Below are 23,779 nucleotides of genomic sequence, written 5' to 3' on the forward strand. Positions count from 1 at the left end.
GGACTTGATTAGAAAGGCTATCATTTATCAGCGTGTATATCGAATGATTCGGTCACTGACATAATTTCATATCACGGCCTAAACTTAAACGAAAATACGCTATTGCTCTGGAAATAATGAAAATATAAATAAATAATGTTACAGTATCTGAAGTAAAAAATATCTACGTTAAATAGAAATCTCTGAAGTAAAAAAATCTACGTTAAATAGAAATCTATCTAAAATAGATAGTATTCACGAGGAACGACATCAAGGAACCGAGTTCCAAAGTTTAGCGATGAGGAAGAAACAGTGATCACAACGGCTCATCTTTGAGCTGCCAACGGTCACACAGTCATCATGTGACGCTCTGGCTTGTCGAGTGCAAACACGTCATCTTAATACTTCTGCATCAACAGATGAGCAATTGTCAGGTTCATAATGACCAAGGTGACTGTAATCATGATGATAGATATTTTCCGGAAAAAATGGTGTTATACATGAAAATTGATGACTGTTTTGATAATAGTGATAAATTGTCATTGGGTTAGGGTCAGCGGTAATGATTATACAATGGAATACGAACAATATCAGTACTAGAAGAGGTCAGAATTATAGATATCAGTGTCTGAAGAATAAAAATACAAACATGACTTAAAACTAATCTCTCTAGATTATCCAAGGTGCAACAGTCAGCCATACAGAAGCTAAGTACTAGTCAGGTCTGTTCTTAAATGTATCTACGACGCTGCTTACAGACTACTGCTTTTCGTAAACTTCTCCCTATACAAGATATTCTCTTGAGGAAAAAGTTCTTTGTCTCATTCGAAATAAACGTTGGGCCGTGAGTCGATATCCATTATTGCTAGGGAATTCTAACGTAAACAACTGCTCAGATCGTAACTTTTAAAGTCTTGATATTTTTTAATTCTTGTTTCAAATCATCGCTTTACCCTCTCTTTTCTAAGCAAATTAAGGCTATATAATGTAGTCGATTCTCACAGGAACCATACTGTTTTCCGTCTTGTACAATGTAGCGATCAAAACTGCACTCAATATTCGTGGTGAGGACGCATTAATGAACCGAGATGAATGAGGATTCATTTCCTACACTTGAATTCAAATGCACTAACTAATGAATTCAAGAACTGTTTGCCTTCATTAATGCTTCTACGCACTACTCTGGCCTAAGTTATTGGAAGGCAATTCAGTCTTCTTCACCATTTACGTTTTAAAACCCAACATAATTTATTCTTTAGTTTACCATCGACGCGTAAAATTTTCCCTTTATCGTTATCAAAACATTTAAAACCAGTCCTGCCTGTCTGTCTGTCTGTCTGTCAATTACTCGCATCTATGGAGGTTCAATTTATATTGAAAATTTATTTCCCAGCTCGTTGCCTGCAAATTTGAAAATCATGCAACGCATCGCATCATCTATATCATCAATACGTATGAGAAAGAGAATTGGTCCCTACGTTAGACTATTAAAGACAAAGCATCCAACAAAACGATTGTTAACGACCGTTTTTTGTTTACGGCCCGTCAACCTACCCATTTATTCCCTTACCAACGAAATTCAACCCCATCTATACTGCAGGACTTTGTCCAATCCTGTCTGAAAATCTAAATGAATCACATCAACCAGCTTAATTTCATCACATCCGTTAATTAAATCATTAAAAAAAAAATCAAACATATGCCAGACGTGAATGATTTCATCGAAAATCATGCCGAGAAGCGTTGATTAATCTGCGATCCTCTAAGTGAATTAGTCTTGTCACTGGCACCGATATTTACGAGTCTGTAAGCTACAGACGTCAAGCTAAATGGACATTAATTTCCGGGCAGATAACTGTATTTCTGGTATACTGTTGTCACACTGGCAGTTGTCTAATCCTGTGGGAATATCCCCGTAGATGGTGACTTCTTGAAAAGGGTAGTCAAGGGCTTCACTGACAACGAGGGTTATAGGCTGATAATTGTAATGATAATCGTAGCAATGACTTATATAACAACAATGATATAATGTTAACAGTAATAAACGTAATAATACCATCATTCATAGAAAAAATACTATTATCAATAACAATAGTAACAATAATAATAAATAAGAATAAGATAATAATAATGGGCATTCTAATAACCATGATAACATCTGATCACTATAAAGGCCTGAACAACTGAACACTCCTAAGGCCAGAACAGCTAAACATCCCAATGCTTTGAACAGCTGAGAACAGCAGTGGTCTGAACATCTGAACACATCCGTAGTCTGACCACCTGAACTAAGGAATGGTCTGGACAGCTAAAACACGACGGTTGGCTGAACAGGTGAGCTGGTGAGTGCTCGGACAGTTCAGCCACCCTCCCCAGCAGTCAAGAACCTGTTGCTAAGTCAGGCGGCGGGGCAAGTTCTACCAGACGACTTAATACCTTTTTCTTTAAAGTCAACTGACCAGAGAGACATGATCATACACACAATACATGTCAACACACTAAAAAGCATAGTACACACCCTAAATATCATAGTCTATAACAAATCTCACCTACAGAAATAGAATTCAGTTCATTACATGAATTTAAGAAACTCCACCACGGGATTAGAGAAAATACTTCTCGTTACCAATCACAAATCACAAATTTTTCTCACCTGTCAAAGTGTAGAAGTTTGAGTGAGGGGCTTGTCAACTGCCTGTTTAGAAACGTCCTCACTCCTTTCGTCTTCTAGTTCTTTGGGTATGAGGTGAATGGCACGAATTAGTTGTATTTCCAGAAAAAAAATCTTGATCGTAAACGATGCTTCATATAATCAATACAATAGAATGCTGTCTGTTAATGTCACGGATGACATGTAATGGAGAGTCCCTTTTAACAACTTCAGCACGGCACCGACCTACAAGCGTACACAACAACGTTCGCGGCCGCACTGACTCGCCGCTCTGCTGCTCACCTGAACTTCAATGAAAACGAGCGCTCGCTGAGTGGCCGCCACTGTTTCACAACATGACAAACCATTAAGGATTTGAATTTCTTCCCTTCATCTCTATCACACTATAGTTAATTAGCCACTTCTCGGGGTCCATTGTGACTTAAATTTTGAATATGAGCATTTTACCACAATCCTGACACTGCCTTGTGAAGTAAGAGAAGAGGGGATCTTCATAGTAATTTGATGAGAAAAGTGAATATTTTCCGAGTTCTGGAACCTACCGGATTAATGTCTCGTAACATCAGAATGATTGTTTCTTTCAAACCAACTCCGTATTCGATTTCGGCGATACTCTTTTTTTTATCGGTAGAATACAATGACACTTATAAAAATCATTTTCTTTTAATCAAAACGATAATGTTAAACAAAATTTTAATGTATTCTAATGTTGAAGGCTTCAGTCACGGACAAAAGTCTACCTCAAGGTCGAGGCTTAATCAGAATATAGAGATTTTAATGAAAAGGAAAAAGAAAGGGAAAGTATTTACATATTTTGGAGGAAGTAAGAAACCTCTTTTAACATGAGCCAGGTCATACTTGTTGGGAAGGACATGAGAGGGTAGACGGTTCTAAAGCTTCGACGTGCATTGAAAAAAACAGTTATCAAAGCGGCATGGGACGCACAGCGTAATGAAATTATAAATGAATAATACATAACGGTTTATTGGATGTAGGTAGCCATTTGGCTGAAAATACACAGTGGAGGTATTGCGCTCAGTATCGCGTTATGTACCAGTGAAAAAACCTCAATTCTTTTTCATACCAAATCTATCCATCTTTGTGATTTTAGTAAGAGTTTTTGTCATCAAGAACTAAAGAAAAGTATTCTAAAATGTTATTCGTAACAGAAATAAAATGTTATTAAACCGTTACCCATATTAGAGAAGACTGTGTTATTTAAACTTGTATTTACTGTATCAATTTTGCATTATCGTAGTTACAACGTTTTTGTATAGTTTGTGCACGTATTTGAAACGCCTCCACCAATCAGAACACAAGGCATCCAACTCCTCTTCCACCACAACCCATTTCTGTATTACTGAGTCAGATTCGCTCAGTCTAAAACCTTCAGAGGTAGGCAAAGCGGTCGAAAAAAAAAAATAGGAATTTACAACATGTAATTTAAAGGTAGAGTATATCTCAACAACAATCCTTAATGAAACTGTGAAGAACAAAACATTTGAAAATAAAGACACTTAACTTTTCGTTATGATCAGATAAAAAGACTAGGTAAATTGATTTAACAAAATTTATCTAATAAAAATGTTAAAACATAGAACGGTCGATAAGAAGTGATCTAAGTGCTAAGTACCCTGTCTACTTATGAACCAGATTGCCTGAAGCAGCTCCTCTGTCTACTGAATAGTTAGAACTTCATAAGGACTTTGAGGAATTATCTGTGGTAGCATTAGTTAGTTACTAGAAATTCCATGACGTGATTAGGTTAGGTTAGCTAACCTCACCTAATTTAACCTAGAGATGTTTGGAGAATCTGTGAATATTATTCTTTATATTCCTTTAACATAAATTCCACAATCCTAATGAGATGTTGTGTATTCCAGTTATCTATAATGATGGTAGATTTTTTCTATGGAATATTACATAATCATAAGAGGTTCAGATTGCCATAGAATATCCTTTTATTATAGATGTTTGGAATGAATTGTACATCCACCACCCACCCTAAACTTTACAATGAATAATTTTTCCCCCAATATGTAATATAGATAATAGAGTCAATTCAGTAAAACATATCATGCCCTGCTGCACACAATTCATGCAACAGAGGATGAAACAAACAGAACACTTCCAAACAAAACAAATACCATTAACAATAGAAAATATACTCGTGGACAACCCGAGTATTATTAATCAAATGATGATCTTGCCTCAGGGAAACTAATTCAAGTGTTTAGAGGTGATACCTAGGCTCCGTGCTGCTGCGATGGTAGACTCCCTCACACTTGGGGCTGGGGGTGTGGTGGGTGGGTGACCCGTGCTGGTGCGGTGGTAGACTCCCTCACACTTGGGGATGGGGTTGTGGTGGGTGGGTGACCCGTGCTGCTGCGATGGTAGACTCCCTCACACTTGGGGCTGGGGGTGTGGTGGGTGGGTGACCCTTGCTGCTGCGATGGTAGACTCCCTCACACTTGGGGCTGGGGGTGTGGTGGGTGGGTGACCCGTGCTGGTGCGGTGGTAGACTCCCTCACACTTGGGGCTGGGGTGTGGTGGGTGGGTGACCCGTGCTGGTGCGGTGGTAGACTCCCTCACACTTGGGGCTGGGGGTGTGGTGGGTGACCCGTGCTGGTGCGGTGGTTGTCTACCTCCCTCCCACCTGAGGGCTGGGAGTGTGGCGGGGCACAACACATCCCCAGCCCCGGGTAGAGTGGGAAGGTACCGGGCTGGGTTGGTGATCTGTTGATTATATTCAAATCATTATTTCCATACGTGCATCTTCATGGTGAAGGCCTATCTCTACGTGTCCTATCTGCTTCGTAGCTCCTACTATAACTACAGCAGTAGTGGATGTAGTACCGAGTGGGCGGTTCTGCTGTTACGTTGGTACAGCACTAAACATTTTCTGTATTCCTTATTCATACATAATTCATAATTGATATATATATATATATATATATATATATATATATATATATATATATATATATATATATATATATATATCCCTGGGGATAGGGGAGAAAGAATACTTCCTACGTATTCCCTGCGTGTCGTAGAAGGCGACCAAAAGGGAAGGGAGCGGGGGGCTGGAAATCCTCCCCTCTCGTTTTTTTTTTTTTAATTTTCCAAAAGAAGGAACAGAGAAGGGGGCCAGGTGAGGATATTCCCTCAAAGGCCCAGTCCTCTGTTCTTAACGCTACCTCGCTATCGCGGGAAATGGCGATAGTATGGAAAAATATATATATATATATATATATATATATATATATATATATATATATATATATATATATTGGAGGTGGAAAGATGGAGTGAAAAAGATTTTGTGTGATCGGGGCCTGAACATGCAGGAGGGTGAAAGGAGGGCAAGGAATAGAGTGAATTGGAGTGATGTGGTATACCGGGGTTGACGTGCTGTCAGTGGATTGAATCAAGGCATGTGAAGCGTCTGGGGTAAACCATGGATAGCTGTGTAGGTATGTATATTTGCGTGTGTGGACGTATGTATATACATGTGTATGGGGGGGGGTTGGGCCATTTCTTTCGTCTGTTTCCTTGCGCTACCTCGCAAACGCGGGAGACAGCGACAAAGTATAATAAATATAAATATATATATATATATATATATATATATATATATATATATATATATATATATATATATATGGCTACGACGTATTCATCTTATAGAGACAAGACTGTTAAAGTCTAAACCAAATAGGGATGCAGGTCTAATGACCTTTCTAATAGGTCGCTGGCCGTAAAACTCAACAAACAAACAAACAAACAAACAAACAGTGCTTCTCTGTCTAACACTGGGTTAAGTCATAGCGTAACTTCATTCTGTAATAAGGCTCTAAAGTTACAAAAAATAACTTGATGATAGTTATACCTCGAGCACTTCGTACTCAAATTCTCCTATGATTTGTGAGTTTCCGATATGGTTCCAGTTACGACCTATCGATGGTCCTTCGTTTTAACGTCAAACGAAATCAAACGAGAAAGTATCAGAACTTGTGAAAAATCATCTGTGGGTTGTGGCTGTGGAGGACGAGGTGGTCAATTATTAGTGGAAGGATATCACAGAAGGTTCTCAACACTGACACATCTCAGTAAAATCAATTAAGGAGCGTCACGCCGGATCCAGTTTGGACCAAGTCTGCCCTGAAGAACACAGTGTCGTCATAGTGTTACGGGGATGATTAAATGGACGTTAGAGATAGGCTTCATCATGCTCCATCGCAACGTTAATCGTGCGTCACCTGTGATCAATACGTATGGTGGGTTATGATCTTATGGTGGCTGTGGACTTAGTTGCTGTGGAACTTACGGTGGACTTAAAGTTGTTAGGAACATATTCTGGTTATGAACTTAGAGTTGTTAAGAGCTTACAGCGGTTTTGGACTTACAGTTATAAACTTACATAGTTCATGAACCTCCAGTGGCTATGGACTTACAATGCTTAGTTGATTATGAACTTACACAAGTTATATAAGTAACTTACATAAGTTATAAACAAAATTCATGATGGTTTTGAACTTAAAGCGGTTATGAACTTGAACTGATCATGGCTTTAAAGTGTTTATGAACTTCAATATTTTGTTAACTTACGCAGGTCTATGTTGTCCCTTAATGATTATGAAGTTACAGTGGCTAGTAATCTATGGTGGTGATGACCATACAATGAGTATCAAGTTATAGTGGATCAGACCTGACGATACCAAGGAATATATAAGAAAACAAGAAGCAATTGACCAGAGGGTCTTGTGGAAGCTGTCTGTTGACCTGGACGACCATAACCAGAGATCAGTGTGGTAAGAAGCCAACAGCAAACAGACGACGTTCAGAGCAATACATGTGAACTTTATTTATTACGAAGGAAGAGCAAATAATGCCGGCTGTGCGAAGTATTTATCAAGTCTTAATCTTAAACGTATCTATGTTGCTGCATTCAGCTACTCCAGCCGGCAAAGCATTCCACTGACGTTACTCACACTTCCTTTCAGTCTTCCTCTTTGGAATAAACTGTATGTTTACCACTACCATAGTAATGCATGAGTTTCTGTTCTCATCCACCTCCACAAACAGCCTCGTTAGGACCCAGTGGTTCGCTGGTGTTTGATTGCGTTTGTTAACAATCCTGTTGAGGAAAAATGACTTTGCCTTGTTCATGGCATGATGTGGGCATCCATCACGATGAGTGAAGGCAAACAAACCTAGCTTTAAATTCTCTCAGATGACGCCATCGAATCGTTTGATACGTTCGAAAACCTGTGTGATGAAATCACCTCTTAACGATCTCTTTTCTGAGTTAAATTAGTTTAAGTCGCCCAGCCGGCTCTCAGATAACCTATTCTCGCCCCTGGAAACATCTTGATGGTTTATTGTTGTGCTGTACGTCTTCTTCCCAAAAGTGAATACAGTATTGGAGGCAGGAAGGCACCAGTTGTAATGTAGATAATAAGAGTTCGTTTCTTAAGCTAAGTTAAATTCGACTGCACTGCTTATGAATGCTAAACTTTCTCCAGCTGTTGCAAGTTTCTCTGCACTGCTCATCCTAAGCTACACGTCACTGGAGATTATCACACTCAAGTCTTATCCCTAATTTGTGGTTTAACACAAGTCATACTGCAGTTTACCTCCTTCGTTTGTATTGCCGATGTGCAAAACCGTTCTCATAGTCGCCTGAATTCAACTGGTTCCCAGTGTCACTCCTAGCCAGCTCTCTGGAAATCATAATGTGTTTAGTTGTGCTTCTTGACGGATGAACAAGTTGGTGATATTTACGAGGGAATTCCAGTCTTTCCACAAGTTTGCCATTGGTTACTACACGAGGAAATCACAAGGAATGCAAGTGTTGTTGCTACCATCACGATCGACCTTCACCAAGTGAGTTGTCTCGTTCACTTCGCACACCAGGAAGGCAACGTCGCTTACGGCAGAAAGGGTTCCTGAAGAAGAACTCCTCCCGCCGACCTTGTATGATGGAGACACCGACCAGTTGCTTCTCCTCATCATCATCATCATCTACAGCCTGAACCGACTTTTTGTTATAGATGAAGACGACGGGCATGCCTGTGTGAGGCTCTGCACCTCACCTCTTAAAATGGTCACTCAACCTGACGGTGGAGAAGAAGGATCAGTCTCCGCTGCGGCTGCTGCTTACTTACTCCCACACACAGCCTCGAGATACGTCTATCGTGGCACGGTACCCATACTGAAAGGCTTGGTAAGATCATCCTGGAACGAACCTTCCCAGTGAGTAGAAATAACTGCTGACCTGCAGGAGTGTTTTGCAAGCTACATTAAATCCATATCAGTCAAAATAAGACAGTATAGCGACCTGAACTGCTCTAGGACTTCGTTCATATGACTCAATAACCACCAACCACATTGCCAAGGTTCAGGTGAGACCTTACCTTGCTCCCTCAGCACATTAACTGAGTTCAGAAGACCGATCGCAGGATTTTTTTCTGTTTTTCTTTTACGAATCGACTTGAAGCCCTCCTGAGCACTGTGAAATGAAACGTAATTAACAAATGCATTTAGAAAAACATAAAACATTGAGTCAGGAGAAAGGTGGAAACAAAAACACACGTACAAAAACATCCAAATTCGTTTGACTCAAAGGTTGGAAATAAATTTTTAATATTGGTAAGTGCAGAGTTTTGCATATCGGTAGCAATAATGAAAGGCAAACTACGATATGAATTCTATTGAACTACAAAGAGTAAATGCACGTAATAATCTCTGGTGACCTAAATCCAAGTCAGCACTGCACAAAAACAATAATAAAGGGCGACCCAAATTCATGGATTCATGGGTAAGTCTTCTGAAAGTCTGGGGAAATTATCCTCACTCTCTGCAACTCACCAGAGCACTGTGCTCAGTCATGGTCACCCGAGTTGAGGAAAGACATACATTTATACAGCATGGAAGGGGTACAAAGGCGAGCTACCATGATGATTCATGGCCTCAGAAACAAATCTTAGCCAACTAAACAAATCAAATCTCTTTTAATTAGAAAAGAGCAGGTTGAGAGGTGATCTGATACAATCATTCAAAATCGTTAAAGACTTCGATCATCTCGATGTAACAAGTTACTTTAGAATATTTTCCTCTGATAACATTACGAGTGATTGAAGTCAACTCGTTGCCAAACGTTTTACTCCGACTGAAGCGAATTACCTTTTCTTCAACAGTATTTATCAACGTGATTGATCAATCAGAGTAGTTGAAACCAGCACCATAGATACGTCTGAGCATAAACATGACAAATATTTTGCTTTAAATCCAAGACTGGTTATATTTGGGCCTTCTTAGCTATACGAAATGTCGACAGGTCTTTCTCTTTGAAAAATTCCCATGTCTTTCTGTTCCTACTACATCGACCCACGAGCCTGTTGCTCTTTGAATTCATATGTATTCATATGAATATGACGTCTGTTGTCGAGGTGTGGCAGTATACAGTGAGCTGGTGCATCCCATCCTAAGGTCATCAATGACCTTATGGTGATCATGACCTTCGGGTCAATACGAGTATTCAGTGATCACAATGTGACTGTGATATTCTCCCTGTGGTAACCCTGAGGTGATGACACATTATCAAGGTATGTGTGTCATGTGGCTGTAACACAAGCAACGTTACTGTAACATCACCATGTCTGTTCCAGAAGCCTGAACTGAATCAGTTATGAGCAATACAGCACGACCAATGTGAAGCTTCGGAGTTAAAAAAAAGAAAAAAAAAAGAATCATATACACATCTTCCATACATGACGTGATGTTGAAGTATATACATCTAATGCATCAGTTACCCCGGGTCGTCATTTGAAAGTAAAATAGATTTTTTTCTTACTTAAAATTTGCGAGGCAGAGTTTGACGTTTTCCCTGGTGACTGAGAGCTAACTTGAACCGGTATTGTATAAGTCATCATTTGATTATAATAATACTAATGATACTAATACTACTACTACTACTACTACTACTACTACTGCTACTAATACTACTACCACTATTACTACTACTGCTATTACTACTACCACTACTACTACTACCACTACTATTACTACTGATAATAATAATGATAAGGTAATTCATCAGCCAACAGACGCACATGTTGTAGGATATATATCTCCAAGAAAGTGGTATCAGTGGATTCCTTCCACTCTGTATAGTTAACATAGATTGTGAGATTTCCCTGTAGCATCTTCTGCTCACATGATTCAAAGTTCTCGTAAAGTGGGCAGGACTTTGAAATAAGGGAGGAATTACGGGGCAAAAGCCCTCTATATCATCAGTTGAGAGTGTAAAGAATCCAGTGGTACAAGTTCATTCAAATCCATGAGCTACAACACGAACCCTTGGGACATTAATACATCCCCCCCTCGTATTGTGGAGAACAATAGAAAACGTGACCGTCCCGCGGGCGGCCGACGACAGACATTTTCACTTAGCGCTTGTTCGTTTTCTATTTACCTTCATTCAGTTCGTATGTCGTTCAACAAACCGAACGAGGCTGTAAAACAACAAGAGAACTTGACTGTAGGATCTATAAATGCCTAATTTTCTTTATTACCGATGCACTTCACGGAATCCCGCTAGGCCTCGTAAACCCACTGAATCCGCGTTTTACATATTGCCAATATACTGGGTGAGTTCACATGTCTATAAACATATAAGGATCATAGTCTTGCTCACAAGCTCCTCTGTCCCACACAGGGTCAGATCATTTTATCTCTAGAGGCATTTAAACTCTTTCTCTACCATTATCTTTATGCAGATTATCTTTTACGTGTTTATACCTATTGGTAGCGTACGTTACTTATATGTTATCTAACCCCAAATTCCCCCGCTCCCTCATAACCCAACCACTATGGAGTTACGTGACAGAGGAAGATCGGGTTTGAGTGAGAAAGATTATCCCACACTCTTAACTCTCTACAGTACCAAAACGATTCCATAAGAGTAGAACACAAGTCATTATCACAGAAAACTCACGTCCGCCAACGGATGAATTACCAAGTAAAAGTTTTAGATAAAATCACTGTATCTGGAAAGGATGACAAATACTTTATACTTAAAATACGATCCGCTGCTGTGACTTGCCAAACCGGCAGATATCCAGGGAATAAGGGATAACATTACCCCTATACTTGATCCTCTTGCCCTACGCCGCAATGTTGGTTCATTTTCCCCTCTTCTATAGGTGTTACTTTGGTTTTTGCTCCCGAGAGTTGGCTGCTTGTGTGCCCCCACCACTAGCTAGACCACGCAATGATTATTGTATGGCTATCGGCAACCCAAGGGTGGGTCGTTTTGATAACTGCTTCTTTCCCTACAAGTCGAAGCTTTGGAACTTCCTACCCTCTTATGTCTTTGATTGTTCTGTAAAGCGCCACTTCCAGTCCTGGGTAAATCTGACCAGTTGAATGGTCTCTGGTCCGTCACTCTGTGTCCTGGGACCTATGATGGTCCATGAGTCTTCGTAAACCTTAAAACCTGAGGAGGCTACGATCCCACAGCTGGTGGACTTTCTCGAGCCGATTTGATACAAAGGAATCCTCAACCCAGGATCCTATAACACACTATTCATCACCGTCACTATATAATGACCGCTCACGCACCACAGTCACTGGTCAATATTCTTCTCTTTTCAACTGCGAAATCCATCAGTACACTTCCATTATCACACGTCAGAATGTCCCGACACTCGATCGTCAACTGAGTCGTGCATAACATGAGCAGTGTGAACCTGACAACATCAAATAAGCCAACTTCCTCCAGCTTACAATTAGATCATTAAATTCTAGATTCGGTTATATCACTAAAATCTAAACTCATGTTTCTCTAACTGCATAGGTCAAATAGCGTTTATGGCTGCGTGTTCTCAGCATTTGATACATCTCAAAATTTATCGCATTACTTAGAAACAAGCTATATAAATGCTCTATATAACTACCCGTATCATGATTCTGGAATAACATCAAGCAATGACGAAAGAAGTAACGCTAATTTTCATTATTCTCAATGTTAAAATCATTCTCTTCAATCAGTACATTAGCATTATGTATTTGGGTTACTCAAACCTTGGGTTACTCAAACTTTGGGTTACTCAAAACAGCTGCTATGGGAACTAAGCTTCATTCTATCTTCAGGAATAGAGGACTCAAAAGATCGTTGAGTTCGGCGTAGGAAACCAGGAAACGATCTCCATCTAAACTGAAAGTTGTCGTACAGCAGGTCTGGTGACGTGGTTTAGCAAATAGCATAACTAACGGTTACCAAACGAAAGCGTTACGCAAAGGCGTTTCTTACGCCAAGGAATTATGAGACATCAGCATCAATTGTTCATTTCTATAATAAGACACTGATGCACTATGTATTACGTACAACGATCACTTTCCCAGGATCTGATTTCAAAACAAAGAAATTACCATATAGGATCAACGAGTAACAAAACAAGTTGACAAATAATGTTCTTAACGCCATCTGTTGGTCTGATGCGCACTCACGCTGGGATCGACCAACGTCGAGATGATGAACGGTTACCATGTTGGCTTATGATGAACCTTCGTCAGGCGGGGAATAAGCAATTTTGGTTTTTCTTGTTGTGGAAACTCATTATGGAACCACGATATCAAATATCTGCAGACAGATACTGGATGATACTAATGGTTTATGGGAAATTCATATAATGCACTCACAGTTACCACTGTTTCTATACATATCAACATACAGAACACAAAACATCCTTCAATATTTACCATCAAGTACGAAATGGAAGAAAGGGAAGGCAAATTCATGACCTGATAACAAACTAAATCTTACTGCAAATGTTTATGGTATATCTATAAAAACAATCACAAACAGTAGGAATAAATAGAAATCGTTATCAAGATCCAAACCTTCTCTGAACAGCACTATACTACTCTTTCTCTTCTCCCTATTCTACTTGTGGTTTATGTTTTTGTGGTTAGGTTTTTCCAAGTAAACAGGAACAATTCGTACAGCAGGGAAGAGGCGTTCACTAAAATTCCAACGAACTCTAACAATGAGGAACATTCAATTACCTTTTTCTTGTCTAAAATGCTGCTAACTTCAAGTGTTTTATTCATCTGCTCTATACTTCATGTATGTATTGAAAGTTCCTAAGATTTACAGTAAACCCAAAGATCAAACTTCTGTGTTGTTGTAAGAGCCTGAATGCAAATTCTGTGAAACAGATTGGTTCAACAAGATCCAGAACGAAACTTACCCTAGAAAAAAAAACTAGATTCTTACCATTTTCTATTAAAATATAGGGTACCATTTTCTCTAAATTTTAGTGGGTGACAATGATATTAGTTTCTTCTTCGAAAGTGCACTGAATATATAACTACGAAGCTGCCTGTAGGATTTAGAATAACATTTTCACCTCAGATAAGACCTACTATTTAAAACCTGTTATTTTCATAACCATTTCCATTACTCTGAGCCAAAAACAGACAACTAGGTTATCAAGGTTTACATATCGAACATAATCATTGGGAGTTTTCCATAAAAAAAAAGAATAACACTCACTATTCAAAGTGTAAGAACACAGACCATATCCGTAGTATATGGTCTTAGAATTATTCATACCTTAATGTGTTAAAAACTTCTCGATTGGTGGATGTGGCTTCGCGCTGACTGATTGTAATGAACCCTGGCAGTTCATAGGCATAAAACCCAAGCATCCAATGAGCCTCACATAAATGCACTGCTGTTTGCTTCTTACTGTGAATGACAAAATAGCTAGGAAGCTTAGTAACAGAAGAGAATACAAAGGAATGCGGACAACACATCATTGGTTCTTTTCGAGAATGCTTGTTGTAGCAAATGAGATCAGAGAAGGGCTTCATCCGGAGAGAGTAGGAGAGAAAACAAATGATTTAAGGAGGTCATCTGTAAACTGCATTCCTTTTTATAACCGCAGGAAAGAAGTCATGTCAATCGTGGATCTTTAAACGTTATCTATGGCGCTGATTTCAGCTGCTCTATCTGATAAACTGTTCTATATGATAATCCTATTTATGGAGAACCACTTTTTTTTTTGTCTCACATGAGATAAAGCGTTTATCTACAATGGTGGAAATCAAGACTGTTCTTGCCTTGAACAGCTGCTTATATCACGAACATCGAAGACTTTGATCATTGTTAATACCCTCTTAAACTTACATTTCCTAAGCTAAGTAAGCTTAAGTCGTCTGGTCGGATATAATAGACTCAGATTCTCTGATCGGGAATCATATGGGAAGCTCGCCTTTGCCATCAACTCCAGACAGACCCAAAATTCTAGAAATCACACACGAAACACACATGACACATAAGATTCACTCGCTAAACATACGCACAAAAAGACACAAACTAAATGACCTCGGAACACTAACTGGCACTGGATTTGGATGAGAAAAAAAAGTCCCTCAGCATCCTACGGGAACAATTCATCTGCTCTACTCTAAGCTATGCCTTACCTGCCTGGTCTTCCACACTCTCGAAAGCAAATTTATCAAAGCTGCAAACACACAATATAGCGGACCCAAAACAATCACCGGCTGCCTAGCAACCACAAGCACTCAACACCTGCACAATGACACAAAGATCCTGCCAACAGAGACCCCACCTCAATATGTTCGGCACTCAGTTCCTCACAACAACTCTACTCACAGATCTCCCAACCTCAAATGAACGCAACACTGACAAAAAAAAGAAAAAAAAGAAAAAGAGTCACAGACGTGACCCCGACCAGCACTACACAACCACCCTGACAGATGTACACCCATCTGAAACCACAGTCCCCCACACATACACGAGTCACACTTTCTCATGTACGCTCTGACCATCATCCGTCACAACAATAGTACAATCACCCATTCATCACATCCAGTGACCCTTCATACCCACGATGCGACTACCACAATGAAGACACCGACCGAACTCTTACAATTCAGTTGCCTCCCACACTACCTACACAGACGCCCACGCACATCACTACACTTCATCATGTATGATCTTGCCCAGTGGAAATGGCTGGCTTTCTAGGCGCTGCCGGAGTCCCATGAAGAAAGAAAAGATCTGACAGATATACACACTGACACAGTATTTCCAGATTATAAAAGGCATTTGACACTGGTCCCGCTCAAAGACATTCCATAAGATGAAAAGCATATGGTGATCATGGCCAAGTACTAGACTACGTAGGAAATTTAACAGGAAAGTAAGAGTTTGGCTGGAGAGAGATCACCCAGGTCGGGGTTGGGTTGACGACCACAGGGATATATTCTGGGAAATATATTGCTCCTAAGATAAGTAAATAACATGGCTGAAACTGTAATCTCATGCGTGAGGATGGTTGAAGAAGACGTGGAACTCTTGAATATCATTGAGAGGAGCATATATAATACTTTACCACAAGAATCAGAGGCTAGTTAAGTGGCTGTTAGGAAAGACTGGTTTTTGAAATGCCTTGTGGGGCGTATGCCAAAGGATGTGCTATGGAACGTGAGAAATACGTGTACATGGTGATAGACGGAGCGTGAAGAGAGAATGGGCATTGAAGTGTTGACGAATGACGACATGGCATCAACAGAGCGGAATACCAAACCTCTCTGTTAAGCGAACAATATTGTGACAACTGTATGGAAAACTTTCCGTCGAAAAGATAGAATAGAATTCAAGATATTGATTGACAACTTGATCCGTCCTCATTTTCGTCACCGCGCTACAAGGGAGATGTTGACGTGCTGTCAATGGACTAAACCAGGGCATGTGAAACGTCCAGGGTAAACCATGGATCGTTTTGTGGGGCCTGGATGTGGATTGGGAGCTACCAGATTTGTTTTCGTCTTCCTACGACAAAAAGTTATGAGAAGTTGAATATCTTGGGGCCACAGTCCTTGGCGAAAAGAAAATCAAAAATGAATCTAATAGAAATATACGAAATAAGACAAATGAATATGGAGAAAACTGACAGTATGGGATTATTCAGGCAGGAGATTCACGTTCTATACAGGAAATCAGTGAAATTATACAATGCCCAGACTACAAAAATGCAAATAATTTTTCAAACCAGAAAATTCTTTCTGGACAGAGTAGCTTACCACAGTATGTAACAGATGGCAATAGAAGGAATGGATCAAAAGCCTGATCCAGTGAATACCTGCTATATATAACCATCAACCCCTAAGCGGTTCATACTTCATTGTAATAGTCTACCCTATAAATCTTAATTTTCTCTAATCGCTAAGATATTGAAGAAAACGTATAAGATGGGTCTCTCAGGTAAAAATATAAAAGTTATCGAATCTGATTGGAACGGCTCTTCTCCATCTATTTCTGTCTCACCTAGTCCTTTCTTCCTTTCTTTTTTCCTTCCATCGTCATTGCTCTTCGTTAGTTTACCATTGGTGGACGCACGTGCTCTAGGATTATTATGAGCGTTCTATCCCCATGGAATCGTTGTTGCCATTGCAAAGACTGTTTATATAAATGGAAAGAGTATGTGACGGAAGAGTATGTGAATGGAAGAAAATGAGAGCAAACTGACGAAAAACACGGCTACTAGGGTTAGCAGTATAGAGACACAGGTCAGTTGGAGTATATATCTGAATACCGAGAACCGGGGAGAAGTGTAATGTTTTAGATATCTGTGAGTGGACATAGAAGTGATTAGAACCATGGAAGCTGACGTGAGTCATAGGGTGAGTGAGGAGGCTAAGGTTCTGAGCCAACTGAAGAATATGTGGAGAGGTCAGCGTCTGTAAGAGCAAGCATGAGTACGTTTGATGGTATAGCAAGTCGAACGGTGTTGAGTGGATGCGAGGTGAGGGCCTTAGATAGATAGTACGGAAGACAGTGGATGTGTTAGAAATGAAATGTGGGAAACATGTGGTGTGAGGAAAGCTGATCGACCGAGATATCAAAACAAACCTGATATTGCGAAATCTCACGACTTACTAAAGAGATAGGATCTTATATGTTCTGTCCAGAGGGATATATGATCGCATATATCCCTGGCCCCTTCATAAGAGTCCAGGGATATATGATCCCGTATAATCCTGGCCTCCTTATAAGAGACGTCTTTAGGTTCAGGAATGAATGAAAAACTGGCGCATCCAGACAACAGTAACTAGGAGGAGTAACTGCAGTGAAGTGCATGGTGGTGTAGATAATGTATAATCCTCCAAGGGATTCATATGAACTCCAACAAACATACTATGGTAAGAGAAGAGGAACAATCATGACGGGATATACGAGAAGAATAACAGCTAGAGTAGCGATGTTTGTCACGATGCTTAATTACTTCGGCAGATAACGATTGTCTTCGACCAGCGAAAGGATACTTCCAACCAGTCCACCTTAAACAGCTCAGGTACTGCTGCATCACCAGCGTATACCCTGACAACTTCACTCACAACAACTCCTTAGAGAGGGAAAAGGACAGTGAAGTTTAGGAGGAACACACCGGGCTGAGGCCTGAGAGTTAAGTGTCAAGTTCCCGCCGTGTAAACATGACTCAAGGAAAAGACCATCTGCAACTCGCTTCATCCAGCCTTCAACTGTCACACCTCTAGCGCTGGGCCTCGTGAGGCTGGCTGGCCACCATCATACCTTGCATCACCACTGACATGACAGATGCTGGTAACAGCAGGTCTTGTGTAGATTTTACAGAAATCGGGTTCAACATCGTCTCTAAAACTACATCAGAAAGATGGGTTTCAACAAATTCCTTATGTTCTTAAATTTCATCCATGTACACATGTATTTCTCTGCTGCTAATTACATAACATCAAATATAACTTGTAAAAATGTTGTAAACACATTATCTTGAAAATATAAACGTATGATTGGCGATTACTGCCTATCAGCCTAGCCGGTGAGTAGACGAAGATGCCAGATACGTTCAAATCTAGTACCTCGTAGGCGGACGTACGACCAATATCTGCGTAACAATACACACGACAAACGACACATGAACGGGACATCGAGCGATGATACTTTCTTTTGTCGGTCAAAAAACAGTTAAAAAAAATTCTAGAGCCGTTACATTTAAGTACAAGAAAAACCTTACACCACAATGTTGGTTCACTTCTCCCTCTTCTGTTAGTCTTGCTTTGTTTTTGTGCCCCCGAGAGCTGGCGACTTGTGTGCCCCCACCACTATCTAGACCACGCAATGCTCGGTAACGTCATATGATTATTGTGTGGCTATCAGCAACTCAAGGTTGGGCCTTTTTGATACCTGCTTCTTTCCCTACACGTTGAAGCTTTGGAACATTCTGCCTTCTCATATCTTTCCCAGTAACTATGACTTCGCTCATTTTAAAAGACAGGTTTTTTTCACTTGCTCCAAAATTCGTAAATACTTTTCCTTGTCTTTTCTTTTCATTATTTTCTCTACATTTCAATTAAGACATGGCCTTGATTAGGACTTTCGTCCGTGACTGGTGCTTTCAACATGAAAAAAGAAAAAAAAATCCGATTCGTTGTCAATCAAAAGATACAACAGAGTTCATGTAGTCTTTAGAATATGAATGAAATCACAGGGAATCAAAGGACATAAGGAAAAAACGCCCAGATCGAAAACTGCATCAAAGCGGTCGTGTGACCTTTCATACTGTCTTCTGTACCTAAAGGATGGAGGCGGATCTTAATGTTGAAGAAAATAAAATAAATTCAGAATTAATTTAAACAAATTCATAGCATATATATATATATATATATATATATATATATATATATATATATATATATATATATATATAAATATATATATATATATATATATATTTTTTTTTCTTTTTTTTTGCTTTGTCGATGTCTCCCGCGTTTGCGAGGTAGCGCAAGGAAACAGACGAAAGAAATGGCCCAACCCACCCCCATACACATGGATATACATACACGTCCACACACGCAAATATACATACCTACACAGCTTTCCATGGTTTACCCCAGACGCTTCACATGCCCTGATTCAATCCACTGACAGCACGTCAACCCCGGTATACCACATCGATCCAATTCACTCTATTCCTTGCCCTCCTTTCACCCTCCTGCATGTTCAGGCCCCGATCACACAAAATCTTTTTCACTCCATCTTTCCACCTCCAATTTGGTCTCTCACTTCTCCTCGTCCCCTCCACCTCCGACACATATATCCTCTTGGTCAATCTTTCCTCACTCATTCTCTCCATGTGCCCAAACCATTTCAAAACACCCTCTTCTGCTCTCTCAACCACACTCTTTTTATTTCCACACATCTCTCTTACCCTTACGTTACTTACTCGATCAAACCACCTGACACCACACATTGTCCTCAAACATCTCATTTCCAGCACATCCACCCTCCTGCGCACAACTCTATCCATAGCCCACGCCTCGCAACCATACAAAATTGTTGGAACCACTATTCCTTCAAACATACCCATTTTTGCTTTCCGAGATAATGTTCTCGACTTCCACACATTCTTCAAGGCTCCCAGGATTTTCGCCCCCTCCCCCACCCTATGATCCACTTCCGCTTCCATGGTTCCATCCGCTGCCAGATCCACTCCCAGATATCTAAAACACTTTACTTCAGTTTTTCTCCATTCAAACTTACCTCCCAATTGACTTGACCCTCAACCCTACTGTACCTAATAACCTTGCTCTTATTCACATTTACTCTTAACTTTCTTCTTTCACACACTTTACCAAACTCAGTCACCAGCTTCTGCAGTTTCTCACATGAATCAGCCACCAGCGCTGTATCATCAGCGAACAACAACTGACTCACTTCCCAAGCTCTCTCATCCCCAACAGACTTCATACTTGCCCCTCTTTCCAAAACTCTTGCATTTACCTCCCTAACAACCCCATCCATAAACAAATTAAACAACCATGGAGACATCACACACCCCTGCCGCAAACCTACATTCACTGAGAACCAATCACTTTCCTCTCTTCCTACACGTACACATATATACATATACATATATATATATATACATATATATATATATATATATATATATATATATATATATATATATATATATATATATACACATATATATATATAAATTGTTTTTAGAGCTGTTTCCCGCGTCAGCGGGGTAGCGCCATACATATACATATCAACATATACATACACATACATATATACACATGTACATATTCATACTTGCTTGCCTTCATCCATTCCTGGCGCTACCCCGCCCCACAGGAAACAGCATTGCTACCCCCTGCTCCAGCGAGGCAGCGCCAGGAAAACATACTAAAATACAGTTAAAAACATTTGACACTGTAATCCCAGGCTGACACTGTAATCCCAAGCTGACACTAATCCCAAGCTGACACTAATCCCAAGCTAACACTGTAATCCCAAGCTGACACTGTAATCCCAAGCTGACACTGTAATCCTAAGCTGACACTGTAATCCCAAGCTGACACTGTAATCCTAAGCTGACACTGTAATCCCAAGCTGACACTGTAATCCCAAGCTGACACTGTAATCCCAAGCTGACACTGTAATCCCAAACTGACACTGTAATCCCAAACTGACACTGTAATCCCAAGCTAACACTGTAATCCCAAGCTGACACTGTAATCCCAAGCTGACACTGTAATCCTAAGCTGACACTGTAATCCCAAGCTGACACTGTAATCCTAAGCTGACACTGTAATCCCAAGCTGACACTGTAATCCCAAGCTGACACTGTAATCCCAAGCTGACACTGTAATCCTAAGCTGACACTGTAATCCCAAACTGACACTGTAATCCCAAACTGACACTGTAATCCCAAGCTAACACTGTAATCCCAAGCTGACACTGTAATCCCAAGCTGACACTGTAATCCTAAGCTGACACTGTAATCCCAAGCTGACACTGTAATCCTAAGCTGACACTGTAATCCCAAGCTGACACTGTAATCCCAAGCTGACACTGTAATCCCAAGCTGACACTGTAATCCTAAGCTGACACTGTAATCCCAAACTGACACTGTAATCCCAAACTGACACTGTAATCCCAAGCTAACACTGTAATCCCAAGCTGACACTGTAATCCCAAGCTGACACTGTAATCCCAAGCTGACACTGTAATCCTAAGCTGACACTGTAATCCCAAACTGACACTGTAATCCCAAACTGACACTGTAATCCCAAACTGACACTGTAATCCCAAGCTAACACTGTAATCCCAAGCTGACACTGTAATCCCAAGCTGACACTGTAATCCCAAGCTGACACTGTAATCCCAAGCTGACACTGTAATCCCAAACTGACACTGTAATCCCAAGCTAACACTGTAATCCCAAGCTAACACTGTAATCCCAAGCTAACACTGTAATCCCAAGCTAACGACATACAAAAATCGATCAGGGGGAAAAAGGCTAAGCGCAAGACTTTGATCCTGTCATTTAAAAACATGGAGGCCAGCTGGTGGAGGCGTGAGCTGGTGGAGGCGTCGCCATCACTGGTTATGTTGGTGGAGGTGGGGAACGCCCTCTCCAACACCAAGTCGCAGTCATACACACGCCAGAGCATCCATAACGTGTGACTATAAGGAAAACGTCACGTGACGGTTTCGTGCCTAGAGCAACCAGCACCGTCTCTAGTACAATCTACACCGTAACTAGAACTACCGTCACCGAACCTAGAACAGCCGGCACCCAACCTAGAACAACCGGCACCCAACCTCGAACAACCGGCACCGAACCTAGAACAACCGCCATCGAACTTAGAACAACCGGCACCGAACCTAGAACAACCGGCACCCAACCTAGAACAACCGGCACCCAACCTAGAACAACCGGCACCGAACCTAAAAAAGCCGGGATCGTACCTAGAAAAGCCGGGACCTTACCTAGAACAGTCGGGACCATATCTAGAACAACCGGCACTGTATAAGAACCGGCATTATATAGGAACAACCGGCATGTATTTTACGCTCGGCTTCCGAAGCGAGAAGTTTTGACACCTGTACCATGACTTCCACTCCTCAGTCATGAACATTATGTAATAATGCGCACTGACAGTCATGTTGACACGCACGGCACACGCTCTCCTTCAATCATTCCCCAGTTGACAATCCTGGAATATCATTGTATGGATGAGTACACAGGTTATTCACGAGGAGCTAGAAGCATCGGCTCATCTGGTCAATCCTGCCCAGGCCTTCCATACCTTACCTTACGTCTTTATTCTCTCACCCAGGCCACCACACCCTACCTCACCACCACGCCTTCCTTTCCTCCATGGTTGCCAAACCCTCCCTCTCTGCTCACCGAATTCTCAACAGCCGATGGCGCTGTTCGGTGGTGTCATAACTCACCCCACCTCCCACATTGTCGGCACAGCCTTCCCGTTCAAGAATATAATATTATTCCAAAAAATATTTCACTGTGGCACCACAACTTCCATCCCTTCGACGGGGGTTGGAGGTGGAGTGGGGTGGGGTGGGGTGGGGTTAGTCATCGTGCGTCTGGCAACTTCCTTGCCCCGTCTACAGCCCGGGGACGGACAGACAGACAGACAGGTGCGCCATTTCATAGAAAAGATAACCGACTAAACATGTTTATGATTAGGGACGCGCGCTTGCCTCCGAGACAATTAAGATAAACTACAGACACCTTTATTATCATTTATCACACTAGAAACGTTTGGTGATCAGCATGTTCAACCAATATCAAACGCATTAAAAACTATTACAGTAGTAAGGATATGGACTTATGAAGTATCTCTTAGAATGTCTATCTCTTCTGCCAGGCTAACAATTGGACCACCAGTTTGCTGTTTTCTACTGTATGACATTTTATTGTCAACGTAGAAATGGTCTACGTGCATGGCAAATTTTGGCTTTCTTTACTTTATATTCAGTACGTTTAACACCATCAAGGTAGGTTAACTGGCTTTAGAAATTGATCATCTATTTATATGAATAATACTTGTACACCTATGCTCACAGTTAAATCTTTAGATGAACCAATTTTCAGCTCTTCAAACTACCACCAGCACCAACCACTTCACGGAAAACTATTAGTTGTGTATATAGGAGGGACGAGGAGGAGGAGGAGGAGGAGGAGGAGGAATAGGGAGGGAGGGAGGTAAGGAGAGTGAGGTGGCATGCCA

At 40.8% G+C, this 23,779-nt stretch overlaps 1 long non-coding RNA gene across 2 annotated transcripts in view; it reads right to left on the bottom strand.

Annotated features, from left to right (window-relative positions):
* LOC139756005 (uncharacterized) overlaps positions 1 to 23,779 on the bottom strand; it is a 205,027-nt gene that overhangs the window by 177,521 nt on the left and 3,727 nt on the right. For both annotated transcript variants that reach the window (XR_011714240.1, XR_011714241.1), the window contains exons 2-4: positions 9,070 to 9,164; positions 8,290 to 8,769; positions 2,633 to 5,386 (exon numbers count right to left, since the gene is read on the bottom strand). This is a non-coding gene — a long non-coding RNA (uncharacterized lncRNA). The remainder of the gene's footprint in view (positions 1 to 2,632; positions 5,387 to 8,289; positions 8,770 to 9,069; positions 9,165 to 23,779) is intronic.

The sequence above is a fragment of the Panulirus ornatus genome, chromosome 20 (genome assembly GCF_036320965.1).
Source record: "Panulirus ornatus isolate Po-2019 chromosome 20, ASM3632096v1, whole genome shotgun sequence".
In the NCBI taxonomy this organism is placed as follows: domain Eukaryota; kingdom Metazoa; phylum Arthropoda; class Malacostraca; order Decapoda; family Palinuridae; genus Panulirus; species Panulirus ornatus.